At 39.8% G+C, this 18,494-nt stretch overlaps 1 protein-coding gene across 1 annotated transcript in view; it reads right to left on the bottom strand.

Annotated features, from left to right (window-relative positions):
* The window catches only part of ITGA10 (integrin subunit alpha 10), an 837,220-nt gene that overhangs the window by 356,162 nt on the left and 462,564 nt on the right, over positions 1-18,494 (bottom strand). The window lies entirely within an intron of this gene.

The following is an 18,494-nucleotide window of genomic DNA, read 5'->3' as shown; positions in this document are numbered from 1 at the left end:
ATATATATATATATATATATATATATATATATATATATATATATATATATACATATATGCATATCTTTGTCTGTGTATCTGTATCCAGGGGATTTTAATGGCTTCCACATATTACATTTCCTATGGGTGGCAGACTGTACTTGGTAGTGTATTGCAGGGCGCACGTGTTTGGCTGTGGGGAGGGATGCCTATTCATACAAGATGTATAGCGCGTGGGGCTTCTCAACCCTATTAATGGTGCATGTGGACATATGTGTATTTGTTAATCTGCCATTGCTATCTACAGATGTATGGCCATATATACATACATATATATCTATATATATCTATATATATATCTATATATATATATATATATATATATATATATATCTGCTAACATATATATAACTATGTCCGTATATACCTGCATAGATATATATCTGCCTACACATATGTAACGTGCTGTGTATATGTAGACATATAGGTGTAGACACATATATGTGTCAATTTAAGCATATGCATGTATATATGTGCATACATGTTGATATACATGTATATAGTGTTAGAAAAAAAATATATATATATAGATGAATATATATGTTGTATCTGTTTAGATATTAATATAGTTACACACACAGACATCTAGGTGTTTGTATACATTCTCTGCACTGTTGCATGACAGGACTGGATGATATGTTTCTGAAAACATGACCTTTCTTTGTATCTGTTATGGCTTAGTGGTAAATCACCCTGTGTAGGGTGTGCAGGGTCCCTGGTTTGAGCCTTGCAAGAGCTGTTTATTTTGTTGCTGGGCAGAACACAGCCCGTTGGATACAGAGTGATTAAGGCACTTTAAAGCAGTTGTAAGCAGGTTTGCGTGGATTTGCATGGCACTAAGCACTGCCTATGCAGATTAAGCAATTTAGAAGCTAACTGAGTGTAAGACACTGTAACTGGAGGTTAGCAGTGCTTAGCTTCGCACAAACCCTCGCAAACCCACTTATAACTGCTTTAAAGTGCCTTAACAACTCTGTATCCAATGGGCTGTGTTCTGCCCAGCAATAAAATAAACAGATCCTACAAGCCACAAGCCCAGGACCCTGCAGACCATAGGCAAAGTGAATTACCACTAAGCCATGACAGATACACATAAATCTGATTGTTTCAGAAACATATAATCCAGCACAATCATTCAACAGTACAGGAAATGTACTTTAACATCTAGATGTATGTGTGTGTATGTGTGTGTGTGTGTGTGTGTGTGTGTGTGTGTGTATATATATATATATATATATATATATATATACCTCTCTCTCTCTCCATGCATACATCTATACATATATGTTTACATATATATGTCAGAATATATATATATATATATATATATATATATATATATATATATATATAAATCTAAATATATATATATATATATATATATATATATATACATATAGCTGTCTGTCTACATGTACCGCTATATATCTGTTCATATGGCCATGCATGTTCGGCTCATATTTTGGGCCTGTATCTCATTCTCTTGGCAATTGACATGGATGATCGCAGCATTGAAGTCAGTAAATAGTGCCAACACGTTTGTGTTTCAGACTTCATGCCCTTCTACATATGTGTTCTAAAATATATAACTGTGTAACTAGCAACGTTTAAATGTATTTTAGCAATATTTGACATTCATCCCTATGAGTACCCACATGTTTGCACACGCTGTCCAGACTTCTTGCATTATGGTTTAGTGGTAAATCACTTTGTATATGGTGTACAGGGTCCTGGGTTCGAGCCTTGCAGAGTTATTTATTTTTTTTGTTGCTGGACAGAACACCGGCGGTTGGATACTGAGTGATTAAGGCACTTTAAAGCAATTGTAAGTGTGTGTGCGTGGAGGTACGCCCTGCTAACTTCCGGTTACAGTGTCTTACACTCAGCTGCTATATTGCTTAACCTGTGTAGGCATTGCTGATCCCCGCACAAACACGCTTAAACCCGCTTACTGCTGCTTAAAAGTGCATACTGCCGCTTACCCCCGTGCTAATTTCTTTAAAAGGAAAGAAAAAATGGTTGATAGGAAAGTGGTGAAAAAGGGGCACAAAGAAGGTAAGACAGCAGGGAAAATAGCTAGGCATGTGCAGGAAGAGTTTAGGGAAGGTCTGTAGCTGCCCATTTCTTCTACAGCAACACTGAATTTGGAGGTAGATTTAGACCCTCAAACCCCTGGGAGAGGGGTGAGGACAACATAAATTCATTGTGATGCCAATTAGACCAGATTACATGTGTCCAGTGGACATGTGTGCAAAATGGACAGCTATGTATGGGGCGAGATTTTTTGGGGGGAACAGATTGCCTTTTTTTTTAGGTGAGAGTGGGATGTTGGGGTGGGGTAGTAGGTATATTTGGGGAGGTAGGCTGGGTAGGTTGACAGACAAGACACACAAGATGCATACAGGGGTGGTATATGACACATTTGGGGGGTAAACACCTTGATGGGGAGGGGTGTTGAGATATCGGAAGCCCACAAGCCCCCTAGTGGTAACAGTGGGACTGAGGTCCCCATCCATGGGCAGTCACCACTGCACCTTCACAGCCCCAAAGGTGGCTGTGCTGGGGGCTGAGCCGCAGAGCCAGCCTGACTCTCTAATTGTGACATGCGGCCCTCAAGCTGGCGTAGAAGATCACCAAACTGCTCGTTGATCGCTCTACGCACCGTGACCCCGACCTGGCGACGGGTGACAGATGCCTGTCTGCGCCCACTCCCGGGGGGGGCGAGCCCCATCTCCTGAGGCAGTTCCACCCGCAGGTGGTGCAGGACCAACGGACAGGGAGGTGTGGGGTTGGGCCCCAGACATGCTGGTGCCCGTTGCCTCGGCCAGCTGAGGTGGGGCAGTTAGGTCCGCTGGGACCGGCCTTCCCAAGCATGCTATAGTGTGTAGATTTCAACATCATATATGGGTTAATAATAGTCACTACATTGCAGGGTTAGGCAATACAGCATGCATAGATATTCACATTAACCCAGACACCAAATACGGAACAGTTGCATAGCAAACAGAACACATGCATATATGGGACCACAGTGGTAATAAGAACAGCATGCAGGTACGTTGATGGCACCATGCCAACAATGTTGGAATAATTCAATGTGGCACATGCATGGGAACCATTAGAATATTTATCAAACGATTGGCTATTATCACAGTCAGTACATACCAGTTGGGGTGGGTATGTTGATTATTGTTGGAGATAAGGTGGGGGGAGAGAAATATGTCAATTAACAATTAGTATATTCCTGTACTCAACATTACTTTCCTAGTCAGTGCTGTTATCTGTACATTACAAGTCTTACTGCACTACCCTATAGACCTATACTGGACACTGATATGGCTGTCAACATCATTACACATGCAATCTTTTCCTAGCAGTATGCACCTCTTACTTGGTATAACTGTGGAGAGAATGTTTGTTAACACTGACTAACTGTTTGTAGACATACGCCCAGATTCCGGGTTGATGTTTTGCACTATGCTATGCAACTCTTTCTGCATAAACTCTGTCCATGTGTTGACCACATGCTGGTGTGCCTGGACATATCTAGAATATTGCCCTCTTCCACCTTTAGTGACCTGACACAAACATATACATGCTTTCTTACACAATTATATTATGTAGCACAGTGTGGATGACAGTGACCAGTGATACTTTCTTATTCAGCAAAACAGCAACATTCACAAGCCCCTACAATACCAGGGTGGACATTACCAGTACAGGTTATATCAGTCTGTATTTATCAGCACATTGTTCGCATCCAACATACCCGTGGGAGCAATGTTTGTTAGCACTACCTGACTGTTGCCACACAAAGTTCCGGATTACACATTGGTATTCTGCACATACTACTCACTCTGTTACTGTACACACTGTGATCACAGCTTAATAAGTTGGGGTGTAAATGGGACATATGTCTCTTTTAGTCACATAAGGTATTGGGGAGTTGCTAGTGTGCCAGATGTTTGTCATAGATGTGCATCAATCAGTTGTATTTTCTGTTTGCTGCCTATACATCTGGAATCATCTCACCGATTTCCCAGTGGGACAGGTTGATTACAATAGATATGGGCCACTTTAATAGACATTCTGGACATATCTGTACAGTTGTGGGGTATGATTATGAATGAAGACTACTACCACTTGCAGGATTCGAGCCGTGGCTGTGTGTGCTAAAAGAAAAACACTTCACATCTCAGTTACATGTGCTATTTGGTTTTTGTTGTCTGCATTTTTCCTGTTTACTGTCTATGTGTCTCTCAGTTGTACTAAATGGCCTATAGGGATTACACCTGTCATATACAGGCATTCCTACACATTCGATTTATGGTGCATGGTGTGGGTAACAGTGCTTAATACAACAGTACTATTACATGATTGCAAATCTACATTACCATATGATACCAGAATATAGATATATAGTCTAGCAGTTGGACCTGTTTTGTCAGGATATTACACTTTTATTGCCATACTAACAATATGAGACTCTTCCTGCCATATTCTCTGCTGTATGCAGTACTTGCCTTGAACAATACAGGTTTTATACTAGCACTTACTTTACTACTACTTTTATTGTTATTTCCTATGGCAGTAAAAGCATGAGTATTACTGACCTGCCTCTCATCGGAACCATGCCAGGTGGCTGATGTGGGCCTCCTGTTTCACGGCCCACTCTATTGCAGCTGTGGGGGACATAAGAGGAATATTTAGCCATATCTATCCATGATATACCTGAGCTGGCAATTATTAAACAGGTCGTGGACTGATACTTACACATGGCTGGGACATCCCCTGCTGCTCTAGCCTCTTGGAGCCACTCCTCCAAGAGGTCCCCCTTCCTCCGCTTCAGTTCAGTATAGTGGTGCCTGACCTGCTCACCAGTTTGGGGTTTGCCAGTGGCACTGGTGAGGTCATGGGCAAGACGATCCCAGGCCTCCGCCTTATATTGGAGCCCTGATACTGGCCCTGCAGCAGTCTTTGTGCATGGTCTTTAACTAGGACTCCAGCCATTACCTTAGACTCCTGGATGCACCAGCGCTGCACCCTGAAGTGAACTCTTTCTCCCCTTACTGCCATAGTGCCTGCAAGGGGAAGCTACAACCAGTTATGAGCTGTATTCCCACCTCTTGGGTTTAAGTAGGGCCGATTTCCTGCACTTTTCCATGATTGGCCAGTTTTGAAAAGGCTAAGCTATGGGCACACCTGCTTACCTAAGGTTGGCACTGCTTAAGGAGGTTTACCACTGGGCAGATTGAATTGGCTCCCCTACACATTGCTTACACTTACTAAGTTGAGCTGTGCTGTGGTTAGCATTGCTTAATAGTTAATTAGCACTATATTTGCCTTTTGGTAGTGATTTATTATTCATTACAGGTTACATATGTTTCTGGTATCCGTGATTCATGTGTACATACACTGTATGGGGACCTGGGGACTTCTACACTTTATTACAATAACACCTCAAACCTATGCTTACTACAGTACTCCAGTTCACATATTTATGTTCTGTGGCAGGTTATAGAACATCACACTGTACATAGATTCAGTTCACATGTTTGATTTGATTTTCCTGTGGTGAGGATTAGTTTGCTGATACCTCATTTATATGTATTGCTATGATGGCTTAGTGGTTAACTACTGTGACTGTGGTGTACAGGGTCCTGAGTTTGAGCCTTGCAGAAGCTGTTTATTTTGTTGCTGGGCAGAACATGGGCCATTGGGTACAGAGTGATTAAGGCACTTTAAAGCAGTTGTAAGCGGGTGTGTGGGTTTCCGCGGAGCTAAGCACTGCTTACTTCCGATTACAGTTTCTTACACTCACTTAGCTTCTACTTTGCTTAATCTGTATAGGCAATCCTTACCCCCGCGCAAACACACTTAGACATGCTTACTAGTGCTTATATATGCTTACTACTGCTTATTTGTGCTTAAACCTGCTTACTAGTGCCTTATTCATTATGACACTGACACTTCGCTTGTGCATTTAATGCAGTACTTAAGTTCACATTTAAATGTTATTTAATAGGTTATACAGCAAAAAAATGTAAAGAAATGTTCATATACAGATTTCACATGGAAAATGGTATGTGCTGCAGTGGGACTCGAACTGGGAATGCCTGCTCTTTAGGAGGATGCTCTGACCACTACACTACTGCGGTGCTGCTTCATTTGCATATATCTTCCTTGTTATCCTCTTCAGCCTTTTAAGCTGCTTTAACCATAGCTAAGCAATGGGCACACCTGCGCACCTACGGTTAGCTGTACTCAGAGTTTTAAAAAAAATAAAGGGGTTTCTTGTTATTATTTTTATGTCCTGTTGCTGTTGTACATATGGGGGACTGTTGGTGGGGATATGCGGACACCTATGAGCGGTCTCACTTTCTTATTTGCTCTCAGAAATGCCCCCTGCACTCATCCATGCTCCATGTAGGATTGAGGGTTCAAGCAACGTGCCTTCATTAATATGCATGGTGCGCTGCCGTCCTCCTCCTAAACTGCTGCTTCCATGCAGGACTAGACTAGTCCTGCACGGACGATTAGTAAATCCGGGGGACAGACAATACTGCCATCTTCATTCTTGAATGTGACTTGCACATGGTCCAGTGATTCCATTATCAACCAATTCTGCTGACAGAGTGCAGTGTAAGTGAAGGAGAACAGAGGGTTTGTTCATCACACTGTTAGCCATCAGGATTGCCATTTGCTGATAGATCACAGTGCAAGTGAAGGGAAAATGAATGGTTCATTCCATTCACTTCACTGGGATTCAGCAGTTGTGATGATGTTCTGCTATGATTGGGTAACAGTGGGGTAAGGGAGTATGACTTCTCTGTAAAGTTGTGCAGTCTTGGAGTTAGTATATTTATATTTATAGTAGTGTGAATGTGCATTTCTACATGTGGCAGTCTAGGTCGATGTACCTCCCACAAAACACCTGTTTCATGAATTTCATACTTTTGTTGATGTTTATATTGAAAATCAGTGGCATATTTTTATTTATTTATTTAACATTTGTTTACCAGGAAAGTCAGAGTTGGAATGAAGCCAATTTTCAGCGAAGGCCTGGGAGAAACACTCCTGATGCATGTCTTTCTAATGTATATCCTAATACACCAATAAGCCTGAGATATTGAATTCTGATATAAATTTACAATGATGATTTGTTATAGACCCATAACAGATTTTAGGGTTTTGTAGAGGAGCTCAAGTCAGATCACAATATTAAGTTAAAAAGTATAGTAGCAAATATAACAGAAAAAAGATGGTGTAACAAAAAAGGGAAAAAATAAAAGAAAGATAGGCAGGAGTAGGCGATGAGAGAAGACTGCTCTGATATAGTACAGGAAGATAAAAATAAAGATTATTTATTTTTATTTTGCTTTTGTTTACTGGGTTTGTCTGACTGGGTTTAGTCAAAAAATCCTTTTCAGTGAAGGTCCGCGGAGAAAAGCTCTAACAAACTTTAAACATTTTTTAACAGATATTCAGTTATATACATGAACAGACATTAAGTAAAATAAATTAACAATCATGCATTTGCTAACTAGATTATATTTCTATGAAATGATGGAAACTATTACAGTATAATAGATACTTTTGCATTTAGTAGACAAGCGTTTCTTATTAACTTTGCAACTTATGTAAACAGTTTTTTGAATTCTATTACTGTTTGCACTTTAACTAATCTTTTTTAAGTGTTTTTCAATTGTTTAACTGTTGTGGGCTACACACTCAAGTGCGATAGCCATTTTTCTGCCTTGAAAGTGTTTGTATTAGTGTATCTGTTTTAATTAAAAAAAATCCTATCGCTTTACTCAATTCCTGCCTTTCTATAACCAGTAGAGTCCGGTTTTCAGATTTTGCTGAATTCTGGGTTGTTTTGTAGTTTCTGTGCTGCCCAGACCTTACTAAGATAGAAGGAAGCTTCTCTGTTCATCCTTGAGAGTGGTGAGCTTTGCGCAGCCTATCTGTCACTGGAGGAATGGTTTCGGCTCAGAATCATTAGTTTTATTGGCAGTTTTATTGGCCATTTTGGGCTGCTTCTATCCCTTTCATCTTTCTGTTTAAAAACCCATGTTTGCGCAGTTTTTGCACTTGTATTACCTCAGCAAGATCCTGCCTGGGTGTCCTGCAGTGTTCTACAGCAGCAGAGAGGGAAAAGAGAGACTTTGAGTGGATTAAGTACCTCTGTTTTGCTTTATATTGCTTATTTTTGCTAACCGCACTATTTTGAGTGTTTTTTATTAACTTTGCAACTTATTTGAACTGATTTTTGAATTCTATTACTGTTTGCACGTTAACTGATTATTTTTAAGTGTTTTTCAATTTATTTAACTGTTGTAGGCTACACAGTGAAGTGCGATAGCCATTTTTCTGCCTTGAAAGTGTTTGTATTACTGTATCTGTTTTAATTAAAAAAAAAAAAAAAATCCTCTCTCTTTACTCATTTCCCACCTTTCTATAACTAGTAGAGTTTGGTTTTCAGATTTTGCTGAATTCTGAGCTGTTTTGTAGTTTCTGTGTTGCCCAGACCTTACTAAGACAGAAGGAAGCTTCTCTGTTCATCAGTGAGAGTGGTGAGCTTTGAGCAGCCTATCTGTCACTGGAGGAGTGGTTTCAGCTCAAAATCAGTAGTTTTATTGGCCATTTTGGGCTGCTTCTATCCCTATCATTTTTCTGTTTAAAAACCTGTGTTTGCACAGTTTTTTGCACTTGTATTACCTCAGCAAGATCCTACCCGGGTGTCCTGCAGTGTTCTACAGCAGCAGAGAGAGAAAAGAAAGACTTTGAGTGTACCTCTGTCTTGCTTTTTATTGCTTATTTTTGCTAACCGCACTATTTTGAGTGTTTTTTTATTAACTTTGCAACTTATTTGAACTGTTTTTTTGAATTCTATTACTGTTTGCACATTAACTTATTATTTTTAAGTGTTTTTCAATTTATTTAACTGTTGTGGGCCACACACTAAAGTGCGATAGCCATTTTTCTGGCTTGAAAGTGTTTGTATTACTGTATCTGTTTTAATTAAAAAAAAATAAAAAATCCTCTCTCTTTACTCATTTCCCACCTTTCTATAACTGGTAGAGTTTGATTTTTAGATTTTGCTGAATTCTAAGCTGTTTTGTAGTTTTGTGTTGCCCAGACCTTACTAAGACAGAAGGAAGCTTCTCTGTTCATCAGTGAGAGTGGTAAGCTTTGAGCAGCCTATCTGTAGCTGGAGGAGTGGTTTCAGCTCAGAATCTGTAGTTTTATTGGCCATTTTGAACTATTTCTATCCCTTTCATCTTTCTGTTTAAAAACTTGTGTTTGTGTGGGTTTGCGCATCGCTCAGTGCCATTTAACTAGGGTTAAACTGTTAACGGCGCCAGAAAGTCTGCTGTTCAAGTTTTCCTTTAGAACTAGCCAGTTCACTTTTTAAGCACTCAAACCTGTTCCTCGTAGCTCAGCACTTGCTTAGAAACCATTGTAAGAACTAGATAGACCATAAATTGCTACAGCATTCAACACTCCAAACAAAGTAAGAAAAACAGTTAGTACTTAAATAGTTAGTACTTAAATAAATAAGAAGTCTAAATCTCAAAATGCACTTGCTTGAAGCACTCCTCAAAATGGAGAACATCGACATTTGTGCTGTAACAGAGACCTGGTTTAAAGCAGCAGAAAGCACCCCTGCACTACCAGGCTTTAACTCATTCCACAACTTTCAGCCCCAGAGCATGGACCAAAGCTCCAAAGGCAGTAGTGTCTCCATATTCATAAAGGCTATGCACACCTCCAGACTAGTAGCCCAGTATAATGCATCTGAGATACTTCAGGTACAACTAACATTGGGTAAGATAGAGATTCAGGTCATAGCCTGCTATAGGCCCCCAACCATGTCCCAAGACTCTCACTCCATGTTCCTAAGCACCCTAGAAACTATTAGGGTCCAACCCAACACTCTCACACTAGGTGACTAAAACTCCTCCTCCATCAACTGGGAAAACTACTCATGCACCAATACACTGGCCCAACACTTCCTGGAATTCATCAATTCCAATGCCCTAGACCAGCTCATTCTTACCCCCCACTAGAGGAAGCAATATTCTTGACTTGATTATTACTAACATGGGCAACTGTTGCTCTACACCAATAGTCAATTCCTCCCTGGTTAGATCTGACCACAAACTAATCACCATGGAAATCCACATCTCACCCACACCCCCTGCAAAGGTAACCACCATGAAAAACTTCTCCAAAGTTGACTTTGGGGTCCAAAAACAGAGGTGGCTAACTTCATGGTACCCATGTCAATGGAAAATAGATGCATGACTGCCAAATCATACACCACTGCACTGTATGAACACGTACATAAATGCATGGAACTAGCCATACCCAACAGAACCAAGATGCTCTCCTCCAAAAAAGGAAGCCAATCTGGTGGTCCTCTGCCATTAATAAACTCTACAACAAAAGGAATAAACTGTTGCAGAAAAAGGTGAACTTCCAAGACTGGAAAAACTCCCTTATTAGCCTCAACAAAAAGTTGAGATCCCTCATCAAAACTTCTAAAACCAGCTTTGAAGGCAGAATTGCAGCAGACACTAAAAACAACCACAAAGCCTTTTATAGTTATATCAAGAATCTCCACGCCAATACCCAGGTTTGCTCTGAGTTACTGCACAATGGTTCCTGCTATACTGAGCCAACAGATATTGCCAACATACTGGCCAACAGATTCAGCTGCATTGTCCAAGGCCAAGAAAACAGCTTCCATGGGACCCAACAATATCCCTGGATGTGTTCTACATGAACTACAAAGTGAACTGGCACCACATCTGTGTGCCCTGTTCAATCACAGCCTCACCTCAAGCTTTGTCCCTACCAAATGACATACTGCTGCAGTCATCCCTCTCCATAAAGGGGGAGCGACTAGAGACCCTGGGAATTATTGTCCCATTAGCCTGATGAGTCTGATATGTAAGGATATGGGGCGCATCATCATGGACCTAATTAGCAAGGATATAGGAAATCTCCAAACTCTAGACCACATGCAATTTGGTTTTGTGAAAGGTAGATCATGCCTGCTCAACCTGGTTGACTTCTTTGAGTCAGTCACCAGAGCTGTGGATGAGGGCAAGGCAGTTCATACAGCCTACCTCGATCTGGCCAAGGTCTTTGATACCATTCCCCACTCAGGAATTATTGATAAACTCACCAAACTAGGCATCAACCCCTATATCACTAGGTGGGTTGCAAACTGGCTCACAGATAGAACCCACAGTGTAAAAGTAGCGGACCCCAAGCCAGACTGCCGACCAGTCATGAGTGGAGGCCCACAGGGATCGGTCCTGGGTCCCTTTCTGTTTGGCATCTACTTCTCAGAAGTCCAGGCCAACACAGAGGGACTCTGGCTGACCAAGTTTGCAGATGACTGCAAGCTGGGAGCCTTTATTAACTCCCCAAGTGATGTATACATCCTACAGAAAGGCCTCACTGAGACCAATGACTGGTGTCAAAACCATGGCCTTAAGCTTAATGCCAAAAAATGCATGGTCATCCCCTTTGGGAAAAACTCAATTCCCAGTAATTACCACAGCATAGGAGCCCACTGAACACTGAAGGCATTATAAGAGATTTGGGGACACAGGTTGGCAGCAACCTGTAATTTGACCACCACATTGCCACTGTGATCAGAAAGTCTTTCTATGTGGAACATCTCATTACCAAGGGTTTTGCATCCAGGAAGAAAGAGGTCATCCTCTATCTCTACTCTTCTCTCATTAGGCCAGTCATCAAGTATGATGGCCCATTAGGCATGTACCTCACTAGACACCTGCAACAGTTGGAAAGGCCATAAAAGTACCTCATGAAGAGGATCCTAGACCTTAAACACATGTCCTACATGGACAGACTAAAAAAAACACCAGCTATTCTTTGTCTCATATTGTCTACTAAGAGGCGATTTCTGCTTGACTTACAAAGCCATGTCTGACCCAGCTCTGTTAGAAATGCTACATCTAAAGAAATTCCAGTCCCTCCGCACCACATACTCCAGAAATCTCAATCTCATCACCACAATCAACAGAACATGCTGGAGGGGCAGGTTCATAACCCAGAGACTGCCATTGCTCTGGAATAGGCTTGCCATACATGTCAACCAGAGCACCTCACTGGCCCACTTCAAAAGAAATCTTGATGAGTGGATGAGAAGTAGAAAGTTCAGCCTGGGGATCACTCCAGTGCTCCTACTTGATAGAGGCACTGGGAACTAATGTTGGGCAGCATGATGCCTGGGCACGTCTATGGGCTAGGCTTGTAAAGGCTCCAGGGCCATTAGCCTAGTACACACCTATGAACCTGTGAACGGGAGTGATGATCCTTGTGTTGCACGGGGCCAACTTAAAGGGTAAGGAATGGACTGTAAGTGTGCTTTGGTCACATTACACAATTGCAATATGGCATTAGGGACTGTAGGAGGCTTGCATTTATGACAAACAGTGAGAGACTGCATGCCCCTTAATAAGCTCATGAGAGGCTACACTACCCAGAGACAGAGGCAGTTTTCTTAAAGAGTGATTTCAGCCCATTATTAGGGGGGTGATAATTTCTGAACTTACTTGTAATGAAGAGTAATTGTGACATAGTGTCAACATTAATACTCTGAGCATATCTAGATGGACTAGTTTATAGTCAGGGCTCTGACAAGTGTGTCAGAAGGGTATTGCAGCTAGATAGTTTAAAGAGAGTCACATTACAGTGAGAAATGGTCATGTTAATTAAGCCACATAACCTGCACTGTTGGTCAAAATGGAAAAATAGCATTTGTTAGAAGTGGGTCTTTGAGGATATACAAGGGGACAAGCCAGAGACACTGCTGTTATGCTATGTCCTATAAACAGACAGAAGAAGCCAAATAATTCCTCTAAGGGTATATCAAATAAGTAAAAATGTGTAGAAACAGGCAACCTGATGTCCAGATAGTCGATACTAACCACAGGAAACAAAGTCCAAGTTTCTTCTTTAACGTAAAAGTGTTTTATTTTCAAAAGACAACGCTTTTCGTGACCCTGTCACAGCTTCCTCAGAAGAAGACAAATAAAACAGCTAAACTGGTCTGTTCAAATACTCAGTTAACAGGAAGTGACACGTAATTGCACTTCCTGCACTAATTTGACTCAATAAAAATAATGAATAAAATCATGAATAATCATAAAACTCCATTAAATTATCTTTAAATATTGTATGATAAAAAACAACATAAAAATATTCTTACTAGTACATTTACATTAACATTGTAAAATATTATGCATTAAACCCACAAAATAATGTGCATATAGGCATTACCTAAAGTAACTCCTTAGTTTAAGAACACATGAAATGTTACAGTTCTCATTGAGGCCATCTAGCCTAAATGCATCTAAATTCAACTGCCATAAAGTTCGACACACTCAAGCACTATCTGGAAGGGGCCTCCCTATCAGTTAAAGGTACTTGATCAATACCCATAAAACAAAAAGAGTGGTCAGGGTTGCTGCTAACATGTTTTGCTAAGGCATTCTCTAAAAGAGGTTTTTTTATAGCATAAAGGTGCTGGTATATTCTCTCTTTTAGTTTACGGTTGGTTTTTCCTATGTAAAAGGAAGGGCAGGAATTACACAAAGCAATGTACACCACTGACTTTGAATCACAAGTAATCCTCTGCTTAATGTTGTATTTTTTATTCCTAACTATAAAGGAATTAACTGTCAGGTTTTTGAAACCTGACAAAGGAGGGGGCTTGGTAGTGTTCGACAACGTTCAATACACAGAAAAAATGATGCAAGTGTTATCATCTGATGCCTATGTTTCTTCTTCCCTTAATGAGATTAATGTAGTTCAAGGTCGTACCCGTGGGTATTTCCGTGACCTTTTCTTAGCAGGCAAAATTGACTTAGAGACATACAACTATATTGACATCATTCAGCCAAAGTTGCCTGTAATGTTCGGAATACCCAAGATACACAAAGACCAAAAGAATCCTCCCATGAGGGCATTAATAGATGGTAGGTCTTCTATGACCTACCCTGTTCAAAATTGATAGATAGTATTCTATCAAAATATGTAAAGAAAATACCTACTATTTGCAAAGACTCCTGGTCTTTCTTACGTGATATTAACAGTATTAAGTTTGACCTTGAGTGTAACTTTTGACTGTGGATGTCATTGATTTATATACATCCATCCTCATAATGAGGCAGTTGAATGGATTCAACTGCTTCTTAAAGACTTAAATGCACCACAAGTGGAGATTGATGTCGTAACAGAACTGTTGAGCATAGTACTGTCATCAAACTTTTTTGTTTTTGAACATAAATTCTATTTACAAAAATGTGGAATAGCCATGGGCTCCCCTTATGGAGCCAGTGTGGCTAACCTGTTTGTAGCCTTTTGGGAAAGCCTTTATATACTATCTAATGAAACTGTAATGCAGAAGATAAAATACTATACTAGGTTTTTGGACGACATTTTTATCCTTTTAAAGGGAATGAAGTTGAAGCAAAACTTTTGTAGACTATTTGAACAATTCTACACAATGGTTAAAATTTACTTATAGGTTTTCAACAATAGAAACAGACTACTTGGACGTGAGACTAACTAAAGAATTAGATGAAGAGATTTATTTGTCTGGCATTTTCAGGAAACAGATGTACTGCAACTCTTTCCTGCACTACACTAGTCTACATCCACCTAGGCAGAAAAAATCTATTGTCAAAGGACAACTGGTACGTGCAGGCAGGATGTGTAGCACTTACAGCGATTTTAAAGCTGAGTGCCAATTTTTGAAAAGTATGTTTATAAACCGTGGATACCCTGTCCCTCTTTTAGAAGGGCTCATAAATGAAGTTGACACTAAAAGAACAAAAGGGTTGTATAAACCACTACTTGATCAATCTAATGTAGGTAGGTCTACTAATGATAACGAATTAGTACACCAAAATTCCTTATTAAATCAGCAGAGAAACTTTTCTTTAAGTTTTATAACCCAATTTAACTTGAATTCAACAGGAATTTGGGCCATTATTTTAAAAAACTGGCCACTAGTTATTAATTCCGTTAACTTGATTGACAAGTTAGGTCAGCGCCCCTATGTAATTTACAGGAGAAGTAACAATTTGAAAGAACTTTTACAGCATACTTCTAACACTGATGGTCACATAAGACCTAGAGGTTCATTTAAATGTGGATGCTGCAACATGTGTAAAGTGATGAGAACTGGAAATTCCTTTATAGTTAGGAATAAAAAGTACAACATTAAGCAGAGGATTACTTGTGATTCAAAGTCAGTGGTGTACATTGCTTTGTGTAATTCCTGCCCTTCCTTTTACATAGGAAAAACCAACCGTAAACTAAAAGAGAGAATATACCAGCACCTTTATGCTATAAAAAAACCTCTTTTAGAGAATGCCTTAGCAAAACATGTTAGCAGCAACCCTGACCACTCTTTTTGTTTTATGGGTATTGATCAAGTACCTTTAACTGATAGGGGAGGCCCCTTCCAGATAGTGCTTGAGTGTGTCGAACTTTTATGGCAGTTGAATTTAGATGCATTTAGGCTAGATGGCCTCAATGAGAACTGTAACATTTCATGTGTTCTTAAACTAAGGAGTTACTTTAGGTAATGCCTATATGCACATTATTTTGTGGGTTTAATGCATAATATTTTACAATGTTAATGTAAATGTACTAGTAAGAATATTTTTATGTTGTTTTTTATCATACAATATTTAAAGATAATTTAATGGAGTTTTATGATTATTCATGATTTTATTCATTATTTTTATTGAGTCAAATTAGTGCAGGAAGTGCAATTACGTGTCACTTCCTGTTAACTGAGTATTTGAACAGACCAGTTTAGCTGTTTTATTTGTCTTCTTCTGAGGAAGCTGTGACAGGGGTCACGGCGAAAACGTTGTCTTTTTGAAAAATAAAACACTTTTACGTTAAAGAAGAAACTTGGACTTTGTTTCCTGTGGTTAGTATCGACTATCTGGACATCAGGTTGCCTGTTTCTACACATTTTTACAAGTTTGTTTGCTCATTTTTGACGGTATATCAAATAAGACATCGAATAATTTAGTCTCATTAGTGGTATATATGGATATGTTGAAGGAAGTTTTTGGAAGTAAAATGATTTTTAGCCTGGTAAAACATTTTGCCACAAATTGTGCTTCACAAGAGAAAAAATATATTGTAAAGCAGTAGATTTACTTTCATTCATGAGGAAACAGATAACGTTTGCGGTGTGGAAGGACACCAAGTGACAGAGAAACAAAATTATATTGATGACTGCCAGAAAATACAGAGCCCAACGTCTGCATGGTGTTCATAGGTTCATAGTTTCATAGGTAGGTACTAGGGTTTTGGCCCTAGGGCCTATATAAGCCTAGCCAAAAGGTACCCTGGCTTTCGCCACCCAAGAAAAGGATTTTCCTGTGCCACTGTTGAGCAGAGCCACAGAAGTGATCCCCGGGGTGAATTTCCTATCTCCCATCCAATCATCAAGATTTTTCTTGAAGAGTGCTAGTGAGCAGCTTTGTTTGAGATAGATAGGTAGTTTGTTCCAGAGTATGGGAAGTCTCTGGGACAGGAATCTATCCCTCCAGCATGTTCTGTTTATTGTGGTGACAAGGTTTAGGTCCTTAGAGTGTGTAGCTTGTAGGGATTGGGATTTCTTTAAGTGGAGCATGTCTAAAAGCTCTGGGTTTGACACAGCTTTGTGTGTTAGGCAGAGATCGCCTCTGAGTAGGCGATATGCGACGAAGTAAAGCTGCAGTTTTTGAGACGGTTTGCATAGGGCATCTGTTTGAGGCCGGTAATCCTCTGTGGCCTTTCCAGTTGTTGTAGATGTCTTGTGAGGTACATATCAAAAGGGGCATTGTACTCTATAATGGGTCTAATGAGTGACGAGTAGAGGGGAACAATGACTTCTTTTTTCCTGGATGAGAAACCTTTTGTGATGAGGTGTGCCATGTAAAAGGATTTCCTGACTACTGTGGCGATGTGATTATCAAAGGAGAGACTACTGTCCACCTGTGTCCCAAGGTCTCTTATCACACTTTCGGTGTTAAGTAGACTATCGCCTATGTGGTAGTTCATGGGTACAGAGTTTATACCAAAAGGGATGACAATGCACGTTTTGGCATTGAGCTTGAGGCCATGGCTTTGACATCAGGCATCTGTCTCAGCAAGGCCCTTTTGTTGGATGTCCACATCTTTTGGAGTTTTGATTATCGCTCCTAGTTTGCAGTCATCTGTGAACTTCATTAGCCAAAGACCTTCTGTGTTAGCCTGTAGGTCTTTGGCTAATGAAGTTCACAGATGACTGCAAATTAGGAGCCATAATCAAAACTCCAAAAGATGTGGACATCCTACAAAAGGGTCTTGCTGAAACAGATGCCTGGTGTCAAAGCCATGGCCTTCACAGAAGAGTTATTAAATTGTTACTTGTGTCTTCTGCTTTAGGACAGTAGTACATTTCTGAGAGTGCATTATGTCAAATGCTTGCTTCAGAGCAAAGAAACAGACAGTATATTTATTATTTTCAAATACAAGGAAAAGAATCATATCTTGCAATGATTAAAGGCCTGAATAATGTTTTCTGACAAAGGTGATGGCTGCCAATATTTCCTTATCATCAACTTGCTGTTAGAGAAGTGCTAGAGCATAAGAAGTCATTAGAAAGAAGCTATACAATGCTGCATTTCTATTTATGATGTTGTACGTTGTTCTGTTGAATATGTTGTGTTTTGCTAGGGAGATGAAATGCCTGAATATGTGGGCGAGTCTCTGGAGTCCCTTAAGGGCCTACTCCCTGATATTTTCAACAAGTGATGTACATGCTGGTTAGATATCATTTTTGTATTGCTATTGTTACTGCGTATCTTTTTTAGTAGCATGTTTGTTTTTGGTTTGACATTATAATGCTGTATTCTCCTTAGGGAAATATAGTAATTCAAGGGCAATATTTTTGTAATCAAAGGTGAAGCCTATGTGGACTCTTAATGGTATAAGCTGACTGAGGCTGTTAATTCCTAAGGGGAGTTCCTAATCTTGGAGAATATTCCAAGATGGGTAGTTGAGCAACCTCGATACTAAGGCTTATTATTTTTGAAATATAGGTTAGGTAAGACAGGTACAGTATACTTTTCATTGACAAAAGGTAGAGATGGTTTTGAAGGGAGAGTATTGTAGAGATGTAGAACAGCAGAAATGAAATAAATTGAAATAAAAGGTTTTATACATTGTTCTGGTGTACTTACATGTAATACTAGGTCCAGTATAAAATAAAGGTATGTCAAATATGTCAAAAAGGGAGGCAACAGTTACATGGATTGAACATATGGAGAACTATATAAATTTTGGTAAGCATATGCAACAGTATGATCAAATACTTTGCTATAAGAGGGGATGATGATGAAAGTTAAAATAGGATA

This window comes from Protopterus annectens, chromosome 8.part0, assembly GCF_019279795.1.
Source record: "Protopterus annectens isolate FY-2018-M chromosome 8.part0, PAN1.0, whole genome shotgun sequence".
In the NCBI taxonomy this organism is placed as follows: domain Eukaryota; kingdom Metazoa; phylum Chordata; order Ceratodontiformes; family Protopteridae; genus Protopterus; species Protopterus annectens.
The sequence above is the reverse complement of the archived record's forward strand: the minus strand, read 5'-3'. Positions and strand labels throughout refer to the sequence as shown.